The sequence below is a fragment of the Corapipo altera genome, unplaced genomic scaffold, assembly GCF_003945725.1.
Source record: "Corapipo altera isolate COAL_440 unplaced genomic scaffold, ASM394572v1 45, whole genome shotgun sequence".
NCBI classification, from domain to species: Eukaryota; Metazoa; Chordata; class Aves; order Passeriformes; family Pipridae; genus Corapipo; species Corapipo altera.
In genome coordinates, this window is record NW_020884877.1 from 23,783,317 (window position 1) to 23,802,268 (window position 18,952).

Below are 18,952 nucleotides of genomic sequence, written 5' to 3' on the forward strand. Positions count from 1 at the left end.
TGGGGAGGTTTCCTGGTGAAACACAAACAGCTGTAATCACTGGATTAGGTACGGTTGTGAGGATGAAAGCAAAGGACAGCATCCAAGTGCTACAGCCTGGAGGGACTGGGCAGAGGGAGGGAAGGGCCGTGCCCTGCCGAGAGGGCAGCAGTGCTGTCAGCAGCAGACGGGAGCTTGCCCATTTCTGACAATGCAGATGGGAATCAGTAAAAGGAACACAGGTTACAGGGCAAACAGCATGAGAAAGGCTGGAGCTCAGCCTGTTTCCATAGAGCCACATAATTTACCAGTCTGTAAGAGATGCAATTCAGTTGAAGTTTGGTCTTGCTTTTGGGGGGATTTCTAACAGAAAAACAGCAGAGGCCTGCCCTCCTGCATTCAACGGAACAGATCCACAACCTCCAAGGAGAAGCTAACACAGCAGCACTTCCATGCATCAGGAATCTGTGCACTCTAGGCTACAAAACGCTATGCTCAAACCCCTCACCAAAGAGGGCAGCCAAAGGCAAAAGGCTGTTTTTGAGAAGCAGTGGTACCGTGATTATCCTTCTTAGACTGGTGTCAACAAACAGCAACACCCTAGAAGTCCTTCTTTCTCCAGAACATATAACACCCTTACCAGGAAGAGGACAGGCACAGGGATATGTTGTTACATGAGTCCTTCCTGATGGGAACAGGATGCCAACCAAGTGTGCTCTAGATTTTTTACTAAAACTCCTTGTCAGACTGCCAAAGGCATTAAATAACAAATCTGCTTATTTTCAACCATGACCGCAGTTCAGTGCAGCCAAGTGAAAACAGTCCCTTGCAGGTGGACAGCATATAAAGTGCTACACCCAGCCCCTGGAGAGGACACCCTGCCCTTAACGATGTGTACTCCAGCTGTACTGCAACAGATGTACAGTCCCCATTCAGCTTAAAAAAATACTGGCTTTGGTAGACTCACTAGTTTAAAGATAAAATATGCTATTGGCTCTAACTTCAGTTGTACAACATTGATTTATTCTACCTTCTATTAAAATACAATCTCGATAGCTATCCATGTTAAATGCAGTAATGAAAACCAACCTGCTTCTGCAAACTACGAACCGTTCTACGTTAGAGGAACTGTGAACTGGGCATGCCAGTAGGAGTAAAATGCAAAGACTTCTGAAACAACAGTAAAGATATACACAGTCCTCAAGAATAGTTGGTTCAGATTAGAAGAGAAGAGAAGTATCTTCAAAAGACAGCCTGATCCAAAGCCAATGTAAGGAATTTTAAGGCACCCGCTCCCTTTTATATCAATGGGTCTTTGGATTGGGTCTATAGCAGGAGGCTCATAGCCAATTCACAGGCTTTAAATTCAGAAGGAACAAATACAGTAACTTCTTGAGTATCTTTTAGAGGGGTAGGTAGTCTAAAAAGACAATTTGCTATCGGCATTTCAGTCCACATCAAAGCTGGTGCCAGCTAAATCAAGTTACCAGAAACTTCAGTGGTTGTTGGACCCTTGCAATGTGCACTTGTAGAGGAGAGAACGAAGAGCAGCTTCATTTGCAGCCCACTTCAAACTCGAGTTAGCTAGGGAATCGCTGCAACATGGACCACTGACAAGAGAGCCTTGACAACTCTTTTGTAATCCCTTAGTCCTGAAAGGAAGCTCAACAATTCAAGCTAGTGTGCGAGCCTTAATGCACTGGAGAGGTCTGGCTTTCAGTGTGAATGCTGAGGTTTGGAGGATCACTGCCAACAGCAGCCACAGAGTCAGCAGCAGCTTGTTTCCAGTTCGTGAACTCCATATACAAGCTGGATTTCCACTCCAGGAAGGGGTGAAGGGAAATAATTCAAGTTATCATGCCTTCAGGGTCTATGTTTTTTTAATTTTTTTTTTCCTCCACCCAGGCTGGCACATCACTAGGAGCAAAGCCAACACTAGACACTCAGTGTGTCAAGTGACTCACCACTGATCACTGCTTGTTACTGGCAGCACAGGTGTGGAGGAATCTGAGAATGGGAAAGGCAAACTTCTTGCATCAAAGGAAGTAAGGGTGGCTAATGCCAGCTGTTCTGCAAGTAATTTGGGGAACGAAGTGAAAGAGTTAGCACCAGCTAACTGATGGGAATCTATTTTTTCTGCAAGCACTGCTCCAGCAGGGCGGGTTTCAGAGATAATGCTGCCAGTTTGAACTACAACGTTGTTTTTAATAGCACACATCTGTCCTTTCTGTTGTTTTGATGAAAGAAAGGGTCATTTCAAATGGAAATCACCAAATGGGAGCTGCGCTTCAAACTGACTTTTTCTTATGCATGAAACTGATATACAGAGATGAGAAACCATTTAAAATATACAGCATTTTCCAGGCAATCCTCTAAAACAATATTTGATTAATTCTTACAACTCTAGAAAATGCTGTCTTCTATTTTTTTCTTAGGCATTATTACTTCAACAAAGAAACCTGATACTGACTTCCCAGTCTTTGCCCAAGGCATTGAGTGAGCTGCTGCTAGTGATGAGTTTAGAAGTTAAAACTTACCAATTCCCAGGTTTGTATTTAAGCTATCACAGCACATGTCTCTCTTTCTCAGTCAATTCATGTCCCTTTCTAACTTAACACAGACCAAAGCAGGTGACAGTAATAAAAAATTACTTGACTGCAAGCAATATTAATATTTGTGATTCCGCAGCTGGCCCAGAGTAAACGTTCCCAGAGCTTTACAAATCCCAGTGACCAAAGCCTCATAACATCTCTGTGAAGTACCATCTGCTTTGTAGGGGGTGACTAGTGAATCATGGAATGTTCATGGGACATGCTCATATTCACAGAGAAAGCCTGTAACAGGACCTGATGCTAGCCGTGAATGCCAGGTCATTCCCAAGTGTTTCAGGTATGTTCCAAGTCTTCAACCTATGTTCAGCTCAACAGCCCATTTTGCCCTTCCTTCAAGTCAGTTTTCAGCCAGAAATGTTCTCCTCAAGAGGCACAGAAAAGATGTACAAAGACCCTGTCCAGTGATCTTGAACAACCTCATTAAGGCTAGATATCCATACACAGAAATTTTGTAGGGTGAAAGGACCAGTCACAAGAGACTATTGTTTTGGTACTCTAAACAAATTTTTTTGTACCTTTTAACATTGTTAGTTGTAGGTGTCAATAAACTCAGTAAGGAAACATTTGAAATCAGTCTCACCTAACTGTAAAATCGATGCCACCTGTCACAGCACAGCAAAATGCTACAGCTCCAGTTGTACTGTATGGTTTCATCCCCTAACTACACGAAAGCACACACAATGCTCTCTAGACACTGCAGTCCTGTTTAAACAATTTTCATTAAATGCCTCAAAGAGGTAAGAAGATTGTTATCTAAAAATACAAAGAAAGCATTTAAACCACAAGGCGCTTGGATTTCAGATGGATTCCCACTGCTATTTGAGTTACAGAGACGGGGGAGGTTCCACATGAGTGGCACGGCACAATTTGCTATCCACGAAGTAACTTCTCATCCCCAAAGAACTTTTGATCTCAATGAACAAAACAGGTTACACGTACTCTTGTAGTCATTCATGATGAAAAGTTGAGGCAGAGAGCAATCATCAGACATCCTCTTGGAGTTGGTTTAAACTTCCTGTCCCTGCACCATCTGACCCCTGCATGAATTAAAACTTCCGGCAAAAAGGAAATTATTGCCCAGTAATCCAGGATGTAAATCGAAATTGCAGTAGGTAATTCCTGCTAACTCCCTGAGCAGATACTGCATTACACTGTCAGAGCATCTTCTCGTGGTTAAGATGATTACACTGAACCACATAAAGGCACTCAGTTATTATTCCACCACAGGCAGGAGATGCAACCACAGCTGTGCCAGCTGACAAGGTACAGGCTGTATTAGCACTACCAACATCCAAGGTACGTATTTGGGCAGTTGACACCCTTGCTGTTAAAAATAGAACCCTCAGAGCCATGAAGAAACAGCCTGTGAGCTTTCAGAGCTACAGTGCATAGAGAAATAAAACTCTAAACCTATTAGCTGCTAAAGATTTTTGTTTAAGTGACATATTTGTTCCGTCACAATTCATTATCTGATCAGATTCAGCTACATCTAAAAGCTCCAGTGAGGAAAAGAAAAACAGCAACAGTCAAAAGAGAGGACTTTTGTAAATAAGTATGTGTGAATGGGGATGGTTTTATGAATTTAACTTATCCAAAGACAAGTAGGTACAAAGAGCTGTTCCCACTAAAGTGGTATCACGCAGCACCCAGTTGCCCCTCTCAGCTCTGATATTCCCAACTCTCCTTCAAATGCCTACTTCATTGCCTGCAATCCTGAAGAAGACCCAGGAGGAAGCACAGCCCATGTGGCACACTGAACTCGAACAGCAGAAAGGATGTTTTGGCTGCTGACTCCACAGTAAAGCCTTTCTTTTCATTAAGGATATATTCAAATGGTATTTCACTGGCAGACACGGTCTTCTGCTCAGATTCAAGACAGTCATTTACAAGCCTTGTTCACCTGTGTCCTTAATTGGGGCTCTCATTTGGCTATGGCCTTTTACCTCTCTTTTCCACATAAGAAATTTCAGCTCAGGAGAGGAAGTGCTTTAAACTCTGGTTAATTAACTCAGTAGGAGAAAGTCAGAGCTCAAAATCTACCCTCCCCTATCAGAAACTTCTTACCCTGCACTTAAGAAACATGAAGCTGCTGACAACTCTTAAACACTCCTCCCACAGGAAATATATTTCTCCCATAACTTCTGGGGAGCTACTCCTATACAGTCTCAGCATAAAAAATCCTGGGAAACAGTTACACCCACATACACACACACCTTTCCAGAGGCAAGTACAGAAACACTGAGGATGGGGACATGGTTTTGCTGTTGTACTATTCACACAAAGCTTCCAAACTCCTAGATGAGTTGTGCAATGAAGACAAAGATATGCATCTGGAACTAAATTGTTCTGTTCTGGCACAGCAAAACCAGGAAGCTGGACACCCGCACTTCTCTCAGCTCTGCCACTGACTGCACACCACAGTCAAAAGCCACTGAACACCAGCGGCCAAATATGAAAATGAGGTGCCTTGCTGGAGAGGCGTGGCTCTGAGATCCCTAGTGTCACTAACTCTCCACGACTTCCATCCGCTTTGAGCTTTCAAGGTCCCTGAGACCAGCAATGCACAACCAGACATTCAAAAGTGGAGGCTGAACCTCATTAGCCTGCATGAAAATCCTCTGCTGTTCTACACAAGTAGTGTACAACCATATATATTTTAGTACAGCTACGTCTATTAATACAACATGGGGGTGTTGTGTATAGGCCCTAATGTCTCTCTCTGTTTCAGTTTATCCTTCCCTAAAATGGAAATAAATAATACCCACACAGCATGGTAAAGCACTTTGTAATCCCCAAATGAAGGGTTCCGTAGGTGTGAAGTATTCCTAAGATGTATTTATTTTCAAACTGCAAAAAAGCTTGTTGCTGTGTTTCCTGCCTGTATTTAGCAAAACCTCTCTGCTGTGTAGATCTGAAGCAGACATCAGGGAAAGAAATGCTGTGATAATCGACTCCAAATCCCACAATATATTTGTTCTAGTAATTAAAGGAATATTTACTAAGGAAGCAAGTTTACACTAGATGAATAGTTTCTAAGAACAAATATGATTTAATTATGTGTAAGTGCAAGAAGCATACTACATATTAAGCAGATTAATTTATGCTCACTAAAAATACAGACGAAATTGGTGCTCGGCTGTTAATTTTCTATGTTGGAGAAAAGAAAGGGTAAAGAAAGTGTTCACAGAGTTGTCTGCTTTAGAAGCTTATTAGAAGTGTCATCTGAGCTTTTTTGGAAAGAATCAGAATAAGTCCTTGGCATAAGATAACTTCAGTTACTTACCACATTTTGTAAATAAACTGTATTCTGGACTAAAAGAAAAAATTCTATGGAATTAAGTAACAGAGCAAGGAAGAAGTGAAGCAAGAAATAAAGCAGGTTTTTAAGTGATGACATGGTGCATGAGTGAGGATGAACAGGTTAAAGAAGAGCCACATAGCATAGTTACAAAAAGAGTCCCTACAAGGGTCAAAGCAGAGCACCCAGTGCTGAAGAGTGTTTGATAATACAGGAACTTGCAGTGTATTTGGCCACTCCATTTCCTCGTTCTGTAGTGAACATGAGACGTGCTGTGGCTATAGGAAAGAACAGGCAACCTACAGTATGAGTTGTGTGGAACAGTCTCTGAAAACAGCTATTTTCTTTATAAACGAGACAGGCTCCCAGCCTCCAAAAGATAATGAATACTTGAGCAGAAGAGTAAAGATGTGGTCCTGTAGGGGCTTTAAACAGCAAGATGGCAACTCTGAACTGAATCCATGGATTAATGGAGGCTGTATTACTTTAGCTGTTGTAAGAACTGATAGACAAAAGCAACACAATATTTGTCAGAGTTGTTCATTTAAGCCACTGTGGATAACAAAAATGTATTTTTTAACAGTTACCATAAGTATTCAGAAGGTATCCTTTAACAGCACTTGCCCTTGCTTTATATGGGAAAAAATAATTTCCCAGAGTGGGCAGGGACTATTTTAAGGTCCTTCTGCTTTAACATAAAGAATCCATCATTATTTCTGCTGTCAAACAAGCGAAAGTGACTGTGGCCGCAGGACTGTCATTCACTGCCTCCCTCTATGAGCTTAGACAAGTGACTCCACTTCTCTTTGCCTCAGCTTCTTTCCTAGTAAAAAAGAAACTTGTTCATTTAAGAACCATGAAGGACAATGCAATGGGTCTGTTATATTACACCTGGATAATGCACAAAATAACACAACTTTTTTTGTAAAGTCTTCTTCCTGTCCTCTTCATGTGCTACAAAATACAGAAGGGCAAGACAGTTCTAGCTGATTCTTGTCTTTCTTCTTACTGCTGCCTTTCATTTTCCACACAAGCTTCCTCCCTTTTCAACATCTTCGGAAAACAATAAGAATTTACAAGCTCCATGTGCTGTTACCGCCCGCTTTTATCCCAACCAGGAAGATGGCTTTTCCCATTTGCTCCTGTGTTTGCTAGTGAGTGGAAGACTTCAATTCTCAAAGATAAAGACTTTAGCCTACAAGTAAAGTTTTTAGGAGTCTTGCTGAAATGAAATATCACTAGTCTTGTGGGTGAAAATTCAAAAATGAATATATTTCAAGGGCGTTTCCAGTTCCTACCAAGGTTTAGCAGCTGCTGAGTTCAGCTGAGCCTGTGTTTGACTGGTGGAGGTCTGCTTGATGCAGTTTGAGCCGGAGGAATGGACTAGATGATGCGTTAAGGTCTGTTCTATGAAAGTCTGGGCACTAATATATTAAATCAGTGTCTGACTGTTTATCAGATGTAGCTCAATATTTCCTTATAATCTTTAAATCTCAGCCTTTAAAAAATGCCAACCAGAAATACAGAAGGATATAGGAGAAAGGAAACACAACCTTTGAACCCCTCTGTTTCACAGAGGGGCCAGCATTTTGCAAATTAAGAGCAGCCCATTTTTATCAAATAAATGCTGTTGCAGCTGAAACAACACAGATTGCAGACACATTTGTAGCTTTCTGTCTTACAGAGAAGCCAAAGTTTTTGGTGAAAGATCTTCCTACATCGATCTGCTTTGAAGTGCTTCCTACAATCATGATAATCTGTTCCAGAAACTGGTCATAATAGAAAACACCATGTCAAAGCAGTCTACAAAGGACATTTCTAAAAAACCTTTCAGTTACACCTCAATTGCAAATATGCCACCGACTCACTTACTTTTTCATCGGGGAGAGCTGGCTGTGATAAGCACACATTTTTCCTGATCTCTTGCCTTCTAATCATGTCTATCAAGTCATTGTACCTGACAGACATGTTAGCTCTGCTATTCAAAACAAATAAGAGATGCCTAAATTATAGTGCTGCATTTTAACAAGGTACTGTCGGGTTGAAAACCTGGGGCCAAGTCCTGCATCCGACTCAGGTATTATGTCAATTTAAAAAGCAATTACTTCCTGGATAAGAACTGCAAGATCTGAAATTTTCAGGTTTTTTAAAATGAAAAATCCAATTTTAACTTACATAAATTAAACTTTTCTTACCGATGTCCCTTGGTGCAGGATTAGGCCCTTGTCTCGTCTACAAATATCTTCGATCATTAGAACTACAGACATTAGATTATTTCTAATTCTTTATACTATTAATTTAAGCCCCTTATTCTATCAGGTAAATGTCTGCCATGTAAACAATCCCACTGCTCAGGCCATTGTGATAATTTCACTGAAGAACTTCAGCAGTTCATTTGGTCTATTTGTAGAGAAAAGTCTTACTCAACCCAAGTAAAATCTTCAAAGGTTTTTTTTCCCCTTCCTCAGTTGAATCAGCTTGGGAAAGGAAAAAAAAGCAAGTCTCATTATTTTACTTCTGTTTCTAATCAATTACTTCTGCATCTCATGCTCAAACATGTGGGAAGCTTAACATTCAGCAAAAAATAGAGATCTTGTTGTTTTAGGTTTTGTTTTAATTAAAACTGGAAATGCTTCTCTTGGTGCTGGGTTTTGCAACAGCATAATCTTGCTGACCTAATTTTGGAGAGTGTCTCTGGACCAATATTATCTCCATGCAGTCCAGTTCCATAGGTACAAACTTGTCTTTGATTTTTTGGGCTCATATTACTAATCCTGAGTCAAGCACAACCACAGCTCTTCACTGAGGTTGCACTAGTTGATCTGTGAGTAGAAATGGGCTCTTGAACTCTTCACGGACATCCAAGCCCTTTGAGAGCTTTGTAAATGGATAGCAGAGTAGACTGCCTGAAAACAGAGTTTTCATTAAATGATAACATCTTTCCAAACTAAAAACAGAAATTGCACTACTTATGGGAAGATTCTTGTCCTCTCAAACCATGAGTATCACAGTTGAGGTTAGTGCAGCTCAACCATACACTAGTATAACTTTTGGAAATAGTTTAAGCATGTTTGCCTTGTGTTAGCAATCAAGAACTCAGGCCGGTAAAATCTTATCCACAGGTTGTTTCACTGAAATTAGTAACACCTTCACGGACTTGTACAGATTACAAAAGTGAGTTTGATCCTGTACACTCAGATCTTGCACCAGTGTCTTCCTCACTAGAAATTCTGCCCTCAGTTAAAGTGTCTTTTCTCTCTGCCTGCATCACAGTGCTCCTGAGTGAAAGAGAGAGTCTGGTTATGCCCAGGCAAAGTGCAGACAGATGTTCTGACATCTCCCTGCAGAGAGCTCCCCTGATACAACACTGCTCTGACTCACAAGCAGTGCTGCTGCTGCAGTCCCTACCCAGTTCCCAACCATCGTCCTCTGCCAGTAAAAATCTGCTGTTGCCTTTTACCACTACAGCTACTCCAATTCTTCACCAGGAATGTAACACACTAGGCTCCTCATGCCAAAAGCTGCCTTAACCACTACCTCTATTTTCTGCCTTCCAACTTCATAGTCCTTATCTCCTGCTGTCTGTCTGCTCAGTTGTGCTCTGCAATCTCTGCTGTTCCAATTCTCCCAAACCTTTGCAGCTGTTAGTACTACTGTCCTCTTTGGCCAGTAGCATCCTTAGACAGCGTTCAGAGAAGAGCCATCAGGCAATAAGGATTGAAAAAACAATGAAAAATCCAGTATCATACTGAAATATCATAGAAAAATTAAGAGATGACTTGATTGTAATCCACAAGTACTTCCACTGCAAGAAAATATGATGCTCTCCTCTCCAGATTAAGAAGATAACAGGACCAAGAACCTTGCAACCAAGCAACTAAGAGGCAACATCACTGCAAAGGCTGTTGAATTTTAAATACTTTGCCAAAAACTGTAGGATGTTATCTTCGTTCATAAATATTTATATGAAAATTGTATGTTTGTTTAGAATAGCTGACCAGCTTGAACATGAATCAGCTCAGGGAAGCTCTGAACCTTCGGGTAAGGCAGACCAAATTACTGGAAGCATCTTTCTGGAGTTACTTCACGTCACTGTGGGAAGAGGGACCAGATGGGGAAGAATCCCAGGAATCAAAAGTAAAATGTAAACTAAGGGATAAAATGCTAATAAACCCGGTTCATATGTGCTCGCTTACAAGTCAATGATCTTCATTTGAGTAAAGACCAAGTGCCCAAAAAAAAGGCTGCTTCCCCAAAGTACCTCATCCACAAATCTGCCAATGAGTTTTCAATGAAAAATTAAATTTAAGTTTGTCAGCCTTGATGCACTTTGTCTTTATGAAACCAGGAATGAAATATAGCACTGGGAGTATTCTTATCCAGTTGTCTTAACTAATTTAGCATTTTGGATGCCTTAGCTTATGAACTTTACAGAGAAATTCTTGGCAAAAAAGGATGGCATTGTAACTTCAGACTTCTTAAAATTAACTCACACCAGCTATTCTCAGTAGTAACATCATTATCTGCAAAACTGTGCTCAAATGAAGAATCGATAAATAAATATGAAGAAGAAATTTAGGGGAAAAACAAAGTGCTATTAGCATTCCAGAAGTATAATAAACTCATAATTCTCTGAGGCAAAACAGTGAAGCCTGGATTTGCAAAGCAACCACAGACAAGGAGGTGTGCAAAGCTCATTCCAAATATAAGTTGGTTTAATATTTCAAAGACTCATTAGAGGGAACACATAGCATTAGCAAAATCATGTTTTGTATTCCTGACATACAGTCCTAGACAAATACAGAAAGTATCAAGTAAATTACTGTCTCGGGAACAATTTCTGTTGGTTAAGGGGGGGAAATGTTAAATTTTAAAGATGTTAATAACTTACTTTTGTTTTATTTCAATCTATATAGATGCATGCCTGGTGTGCATATAAAAATACAAAATACAGGAATGATCCCTAGTTCATCTTAAAAATGTTGGGAACAATCGTATACACATGCAATCAGGGTACTTTTTTCCTCAAACTGTAGTCACACTAACTTGGATTGAACTGCTTAGATGAGTAAAGGATTTGCATGATCATTGCACCTACTGGCAATGTCTAGTATGGAGATAAATGCATAGCCTTGTAAGGCACAAGTGTAGGGCTCTGATGCAGGAAAGCAATGAGATGAAACATTTCATTCAGAGGATTTAACTACACATACAGAATTAAGTAAGTGAGGAAGTGTTTCTAGGGGTTGTAACCTTTCCTCTGCCACTAAGGTACTCTACGACCTTGAGCAGGTCACATAAGACCAGACTTTTCATAGACCTCAAAGTTTAATTTGTACTGATTTCAGTCACTGGAAATCTTACTCAGCACCCTCTGCATCATTATGTTTTATGATATCTTTAACAGACGAGCACAAAATTCTTCAGGCCATAGTCCTTTTATGCCTCAGTTTCTCTCCCTGAGAGCTCTGATTGCTGAGCATGGATGTTAAAATAGAAATAAGGGTAAGCTGTACTACTGTATCACTTGATTATCCTCACCAAACAGGAACTGTGGAATCTTTCGTAATTTGTATTATTCATCCTTCATCAGTATTGGAACACTGCACAGTTACAGTGCATAGTCCTATTTTGCTCATGTTGAGTATGTATCTTTATCCTATCACAAGCCACTAATGATATTTGTCCCCCTGTTTTCTTTTAAGTAGGTGTTTACAAGCTGCAATTACAACTAACAACTAAGCTCTCTTAGACTGGAGGAGCACATTGGACACAGGGAGCCACTGAGTCTCAGCTTTGTGTTTCTAATGAAAATGCCCTTCATATGTGGAGTGGACCCCAAAAAGGTCAGAAAGTGAATTATTAAGTGTTTTATAAATACAGACTGATTGCCCTGTCCAAACCACGTGTTTGAAAATCTCTTTCTGGCAAACAATCATCTTCAATCAGAAAGGGAGAGCAGAGAAAGTAACGTGAGGCAGGGCAGGGGGTTCTGTAATCACTCTAACAAACTTTTGAGACCTGGCCAATTTTTCCTTCCATGTGTTATATATACAGACTCCAAAAAGTATTTCTTTCTAGTTCTTGAATTTACTATATTATCCTGTCAGACTGAGTTATCCAGAGGGAAGTTCCTACCCTTCCCTTTCTTGCCTTATTTTTTTCCCTAATCTTTGATGTGTTGTAAATCAGCATCATAGGAGATAAATAAGCAACCTTTTGCTGAAACAGCAAGCTAAACAACTTCCACGTGGCCAAGCAACACAGCGAAGCAATTAAACCTGCCCAACAGACCATTCAAAGCCAGCCTTCTCTTCACTTAAGAGGCTGGCCCCAAAGTGTTCCCAGATTTAGTTCCTAATCCTCCCTCTGAGTTGTGCAGATGGTTCCACAGCACCCACTCAAAACCTCTTTGAAGTTGCTATGAATCCACACAGCTGGGTAAGCTTGTTGGCTCTGATTCTGCTGCAAGAATGAGGATGTGGCCAGGGTCTTGAAGTTTGTTTCCTTTCCCTCAAGAAGACAGGCAGGCTCTGCTCCTTTCCCTCAGAACTAGTCGTAACTGTCACAGTCATATTTTGGAACCACCAGTTTGATCGCTGACTCAGGACACTTCCATACCACATAAGAAATTTTCATTCTGTTATCCTTTCAAATAAAGTTGAAGCTATTTTTTCATTTTCACTCTACATCAGTAACCTGCACAAGGTTTGCACAAGGTTTGCACTTGAAATGAAAAATACTGCTTTTAAAATGACAAACACTGAACACAGGACATTTGTTACCACTAAAAAAAGCTCTCTCTGTCTATGGAGAAGCATAATTCATTCACTGATACACGCACCCACATTTTCTCCAGGGAGTTTCACAAATTCACATGCACTCCCAGCACTAAATTTTGCATTTCAATGTAGGCATTAGCTATAAAAGATGTGTAAAATCTTATGTAGTCAGACAGAAGCTGTTCCCTATTGGCTACATAATAAGCACCTTAGGTGGCTCCAGGGTACAAAATTATTCCAAAAGGGGTGTGGAAAAAATTACTCTGCATAAATTGATTCCAGATCCACCTGTTCCAGGTGCCAGGAAATATATTTTGTTAAAGCCATCTGCTTGTCTTAAAAGCGAACAGATTTTGAAGACTATGGCACAAGCAATCTGCAAAATATACAAACTTCAGAAGCCACAAACCCTTAAACTTGTGCAAATAAGCACATGGCTTATAGATAAGCAAATGGCTTATAGATCATCTACATAGGGCTTAGCTGGGCTGTTCTGCAGGACTGCAGAAGGCATCTCTGATTAACATCTGAGCATATCCAGCATCAGGGTACATCCTCCATAGCCCAGATGGTTCAAGGCTACTGGAGGATCCATTTGGCATCACCAGATCCTCACGGGATATTCCCAATTGCAGAATGGGTTTGCCTCATGGGTTTGAATTAACGATGAAGCTTTTGAGTGCAGCACAATATTTGGCAGGCATAAAATTGATGACTATGGGTCTTCTCCGCCGGTTGCTACGTCCCGGGCTGGTCATGTGTTGCTGCACCGTAGATAAAGTCAAACCTTTGGAACTGGCACTCTGCAATTTATTTGGCTTCCAGCAACAGCCTGATAGGGAGTATGTTATATATACTAACAAGCCCATAAGCATTTTACCTGTTCAACAAAGCTGGTGACCACAGAGGTCAGACGCTGCTACAGTTTGTGTTTATCAGGGTCTGGTCATGCAGGGTTCTGTCTCCCAGAGACGCATTAACAAGAATGAAGAACATGCAGCACCTTGTAAGATCAAGCTCCTTCACGGCAGCTCCTGGGAAGAAAATATTCTGTGCTCTCCCCACAAATGACCCCTTACTGAAAACCAATGAAATTACAAATGCAATTTATAAACTCCCAAGGTGTTCACAATTGATTTTGGGATTAAAACTAGTAATCAGCATGTTTACTTATGGTCTCATTTAAAGCTTACTAAAAAGTAAATAAACCCACACCAGTTCTTAACCAGGACAGTGCTTTGGTATATGTTTAATTACAAACACATGAATAGCCCTGTCACCAATTCAGAGTCATACTTTGTAACTTGGTAACATCCTTCACATGCAAATTACCCCCCAGACTTAGTACAAACAAACAAAACAAACCCGCTTGGTTTGTAGATGCATATTTGATAACATTAATACCTCTGGAGTGCTGCTATTGATACGCTCATCTTTAGAAAATCACTTTGAGTGATTTTTTGTGGACCTTAAAAGTTTGTGCTTGATATAAATGCTGAAGCAGAGGCAACTTTGGGACTCGCAGCGCTGTAGTCAAGGAGACCCTGAGTGCTGAAAGTCACCGTTGTGCTGTCGGAGTTCTGCTGCACTTTGCTCACATGGTTTGAGCCTGGGGTAAGGAATAACTGCTGTTATGCAGTATTTTTTTTTTTTTTTGGACAACAATGAGAACAGGAGTGAAATAAATACTGAGGTTAACTGTGCTTGAAGAATAATCTCCAGTAAACAAGGCACTGTCCACACAAGCTGCAGACTCAAACAGCTGTTCAAGTCTTGTGTCTCATACTCAGCTCCCACTGAAACTGATGAAAATTGCCACCATGGACAGAGATGGGATGAATCCTGGCATTGGACACACTGGACAAGTCAGCAGCCCATGGTAAAAAAACAGAGAAACAATCTCTACAATAACACTATCTGACATACTGCTTTGGATGAGTCAATTTTTGTCTCCTTAAAAAGAAAAAAGGTAACAGAACAATAACAAAGAACCTCAGAATCAACAACACACATACTTGGACACTGCTCATTTCAAGGCACAGCAGGGATAGTGCAATACTCTACATTCTGTCTCCTGGACTAAATCACAAGAATCCAAACCAGTTCACCTTCACAGTCTTCAGTCTATAAAAAGGTAAATCCATCACTTAAGACTGACTTTGCAATCTTAGCGTGACTTGGTACTTACACACCTGCTGCACCACGAACACCAATGAATTTCACTCCTAAAGAACCATTCTGAATTGCCTCCACCACGATCTGCAGAAAATTAAATTTCCCTTTTCCAGTTTTACACCAGAAATGATCTGGTGAGTATGATCTGCAGCAAGACAAATTCAGTTGCAGACTTCACATGGGACTGCACCTAAACTCTGGATCTCACCACTATCCCAACAGTGGAACATCACATTGTGATGACTGACTCCAGATTCCTCACTACTCCTTATTCCCCTCTCTCTTGTGGCCAGTCTGCACTTACTGCTGCAGCTCTTGCCATGAAGGCAGTGAGCAACACTTTGGAGACCTGACAAAGCTGGAGTCCAGTGCCTGGCTTTCCGATGACAGACCCTTGGTAAAATTCTCTATGTTGCTCAGTAAAAAATGAACTAAGAAATGCTAATCTAATAATTCCAGGCATATAGATAAATGAAAGGTGAAAAGGCTTTTAAATGCATTGTAAGATGGATCAATATATTTCTCTAGGCTGGAAACGAAAGAGTTCTCAAAGAAAGTTAAATCTGGAGAAGAATATGTTTTGTTTTCCTACTGTGGAAAACAGTGATGACAATTCCTTGGACGACACTTATACCAACAGCAATCCAAAGCTAGGGCTTCATCATGCTCTCCCTAAAATCAGTATAGTAAGAATAGGGTAAGGTTACTGCTGTCAGCCTTCTAAATGTGAACAAAAGTGGTTTTGCAATCATACAGCATTGTCCTTAATTTCCAAGCGTTCACCAGCATATGGAAGTGATGCAACCACAAAGTAAAACAATTACAGCTTTGATCCTGCATCTTTCAGACAGTCAACTAACATCTCTGATGTCTTTACAAGGAATCACCTGAATAAGGGCTACCGGATAACACACTAAATTCCCAGATCCCAGTCGGCAGAGCACACACCAGCGCTCGAGGCGGGGAGGCAGCAGCGGCGGATCGCTCCGTGGCACTGTTTGATGCTGCCCCCTTTTGCCGAACAGCAAGGCAACAGCCCCGGCTGCACACTGAAACTTTACCTGGCATCTATTCGTTTTCAGGAAGATACATTGATGCAGATGGGCTTATTTAACCCTAGTATGTCTGCTCACATGATTATTCATCCTGACTAAAATAGAAATCTATTGGTCAAGCCACGTCTCCAGGAACATTCTCTCTAATTGGGAGGGAACGTCTGTCATGTCTCAGCCCAAGTCAAGCGGGACTTTTACAACTGACTATAAGGTAAAAAGCAAAGAGTTAATAGTTGGGGTATACGTTCCCCCAGGTCAGCTGTCTGCTTGGAGAATAAAGGGCAAGCACACTGGACGACCAAGGTCATTTTTTCTGAACACTTATTTCATTTTACTGCAAAGCAACTAAAATCCCATGGCACCACTTGTATCAAGTTTCTGTTGGGCTACACACATTTCTACTGAACCCATGCAATCTTTTCCAGTTGATGTGACCTGATTGAGGCCACCTTGTTAAAAGTCATTTTCTACACACACCCTCATCCCCTACATCTCTCTGTTCAAGCCTTTTGTCCCCTGGGGTTGTGCTTTTTCACTCGCTGGAGTTTGCACATTTTCTTCTCCCTGGTTGCCCCAGCTCTTTGCAGGAAGGGAGGGAGGTCACCGAGGGCAACCACTGCCAATTCCATCAGCCTAACAGGCTAGGGGGATGGACAAAGCAAATATCTCTATTCTGAATGGCAGAATCTCTCTCCCCCCAAGACTTCTGGATTAACATGTCCCTGGCAGGCGAGGACAAAAACTTAGCCTCTCTGAGGAAAGAAAGCAAGAGAGAAAAACAGGAGAACCCGTCTTCACTGAAAATGCAAGAGGCATAACATAAAATGCAGAGATCCTCTACTATAGCCTGCCTTGTGCAGAGCCTACTTATCATCCAATCCGAGCAGAAAAGTTTTAGTTCAGAAGGGAATTAAAGATATGGATTATTCAAGTAGCTGTTTAAAAATCTGGCTAAATATCATTAGGATTTTTCTTTTCCATCTCTGCAGTTATGACCAGTTTTCTCCCTTGGGTGCTTACAAACCACACACATAATCAAGAGAGCACTTTTCTATATGAGTAGCTTGTTCCAGCTACTCTCACTCCTCCCTCCTTGCCTTCACTCACCCAGGATCTCTACTGATCTCAACAAGCAGAAAGAATCAAAGCCCATTATAACTTTTAGCTTAGCTGGTTTCTATTTTGTGCACAGTGCAGTCGGCTTAGGGTCTCAGCCTACCACTGAACCCACCCAGAGGCAAAGAGAGCTAACCTCTTGCAGCTCAGACTATAATTTAGGAAAAGAAGTATTTTCTGTAATGAGAGGGAACATTTGCACAACAAAAAATAAAACTTTACTATGATCTCAAGCCGATATATCCATACATAAATAGTTCAAGGGGAAAAAAAAAAAGTAAAACCCCACCAAAAATAAATAAATAAATGAGGGAAAACCCCAAAACAGGACCTGGCATCTACAATGTTTGAAGACCTTTTTTAAGGACAGGAAATTATCTAAGAGTCTAAACTGAGCCAACAGAGGACAGTGAACGTTTAGGACAGAGATACTCCTCTATACTTACACTCCACCTAAAAGCCCGTGAACAGACAGGTTCAGGAACGACTTGGCAAGCACACCTTTTGTTTGTTTCCTCTGAGGCGTAACAGTAAGCGTGCTCCTGGGCAGCACGGGGGAGCAGATGGTAGTGCTGGAAAATACAGGTCTCCAACTTCTGGTGTGGGTGTTGGAGCTGGATCGACAAAGGTTGTTTCTGGAAATCCTACCCCCACACACACTCCCCATAAGTTTCTAACAATGCAGGGAGCTAAGGAGCCGCACAAGGCTCTCTGCTTCCCTCTCCCTCTCCCCTTCGCTTTTGATCTCCATCAGGACGTGAGCTGAAATTTAATGGGCCACCCCAACCACAAAGACAAATTACCATGTGAAAAAAAAAATAATCATTGATATCCCTTCGTCTAGGCTACCCGGCTTCCCACCACTGCACCCCTTCGCTCTCGCCACAGCCCCCATCAGCGCGTTTAGAAAGAGCTGGGGAGGTGGCGGGGAGAGAAAGAGGAAAAAAAACCCACCTCCACTGCCACCTCCGAGCTAGCGTGCTCTCCAGCGCTGCCGGACTGCGAACACAGCGACTAAAAAAAAAAAGAAGCCCCCTTGCCTCCTCAGCGCGCAGCGAGCAAGGAGACGGCGCACCGAGCGCCGGGCACAAACACAGCCCCCGGCCCCCCATCACCGAGCGCTGCGCCGGGGGTGGCGGAGACGCGCAGCAGCCCAGGGGTTCCCACCTCCCCGGATCCCCTTCCCAGCGCCGTCCGCTCGCCCCGACCCCGCCAAGTTGGGAAGTTTGCGCGCCCCCCGGCCCGGCCCGCCGCCCGCCCCCCAGCCCGCCGGCTGCGCTTACGGGGTGGCCGCGGGGCTCCCGGTGCGGGGCTCACCGGCACATCGCGCTCCGGCTGCCGCAGCAGCGGGGGCAGCCGCGGGGCGGCTGGGCTCGGCTCAGCAGGGCTGGGCTGGGCTCGGCTCGGGGCGAGCAGGGGAGCGGAGCGGCGGCTCTCCCCAGCCCGGCGCTCAGGGAGTGCCGCCCCGGGCCATGCGAGCGGCGGCGGGCAGCGTCCCAGCGGCGCGGCCGGAGTTGGGACCGAAGTCCTCCCGGGCGCTCCGCTGTCTCTTCCAGGCGGCTCCTATCAGCACGGCTTCAACTCTTTCCATCGGAGACCGAGGGGAGGAGGAGGAGGAGGCGGAGGAGGAGGAGGTAGGGAAGGAGGAGGGAGCTAGGGGCTGGCAGCCCCAACTCGCACTGATGTCAACTAATATATTCAAAGTTCAGCAGGGCATTTCTTAGCAGGCGAATCGCCCTCGCCGCCCTCCCCGCTGCTCGCAGCCGGCCTCCCCGTGCCGGCGGGGGGTCTCGGCAGCACGGTGGCTCCGCCGTCGGACCCCTGCGGAGGGGGGGCGGCGGGGCTGGCCCGGAGGCGAGGAGGTCGAGGATGGGGGATGGCGCACTTTTCAGGCGGGCAGGTTCAAGTGCCGCCGGCGTAGGGAGGGCTGAGGAT

At 42.9% G+C, this 18,952-nt stretch overlaps 1 protein-coding gene across 1 annotated transcript in view; it reads right to left on the reverse strand.

Moving 5' to 3' along the window:
* Nucleotides 1-18,632, reverse strand: part of SEMA5B (semaphorin 5B) — a 271,715-nt gene extending 253,083 nt beyond the window's left edge. Inside the window, exon 1 of the mRNA XM_027637199.1 lies at nucleotides 18,301-18,632. The gene's annotated coding sequence lies outside the window, so the exon portion shown is untranslated. The remainder of the gene's footprint in view (nucleotides 1-18,300) is intronic.
* Nucleotides 18,633-18,952: the final 320 nt, after the last annotated feature.